Source organism: Penaeus monodon, chromosome 24 (assembly GCF_015228065.2).
Source record: "Penaeus monodon isolate SGIC_2016 chromosome 24, NSTDA_Pmon_1, whole genome shotgun sequence".
Lineage (NCBI taxonomy): Eukaryota > Metazoa > Arthropoda > Malacostraca > Decapoda > Penaeidae > Penaeus > Penaeus monodon.
The window spans coordinates 25,704,531-25,705,115 of NC_051409.1; the positions used below are offsets into that span (position 1 = coordinate 25,704,531).

The 585-nt window shown below is 61.9% G+C and overlaps 1 protein-coding gene across 1 annotated transcript in view; it reads left to right on the plus strand.

The window, feature by feature from the left end:
* LOC119588924 (ETS domain-containing protein Elk-4-like) overlaps positions 1-585 on the plus strand; it is a gene marked incomplete at its 5' end in the record, with an annotated part of 45,690 nt that overhangs the window by 27,493 nt on the left and 17,612 nt on the right.

Here is a 585-nt window from a genome sequence, read left to right on the forward strand (position 1 = left end):
ACCCCTTCCCCCTTTCCTTCCTGGCCCTTTTCACTTCTTATCGTTTAGTGACGGCCCTAATTCCGAGAAAGGGGTGCGGGGGGGGGGGGTGATAGTGGCGTAAACGAAGGCAGTCTCCAGGTACACAGGAGATAGCACAAGTTGTGTTTACAAGCCGCAGCTGAGATTGTTTGTTTACATTCCGCCGTTCCTCCGGGGTGGGGAGGGGGTGGGCGGAGGGAGGAGGGGAGGAAATTACACAAGGGACAAGCAGACTCTGAGAGGGAGACAGAGAGAGGGGAGGGGAGGGGGAGGGAAAGAATGGGAGTGAGAGAGAGAGGGGGGAGAAGCAGGGAGAAGAGGCGGTGGCTCGGAGGGGCTTTCGGCGACGGCCTCAGCGGACGAGGGGCACTCCGGCCGGGCAGCGAGTGTCTGGTGGAGAGCAATTGGCACTTCCCGTGGGCGGCGACGGGCCAGGAAGTGCCCCGCTGGACATAATCATGGCCGGCCATCACCTCCATCCGGTGTGGGAGGGGGAGGGGGTGGGCCTCCATCATGCCATACCTTCCGCCCACACACACAGCTCCTCTCGATTGCCCTTGCTCG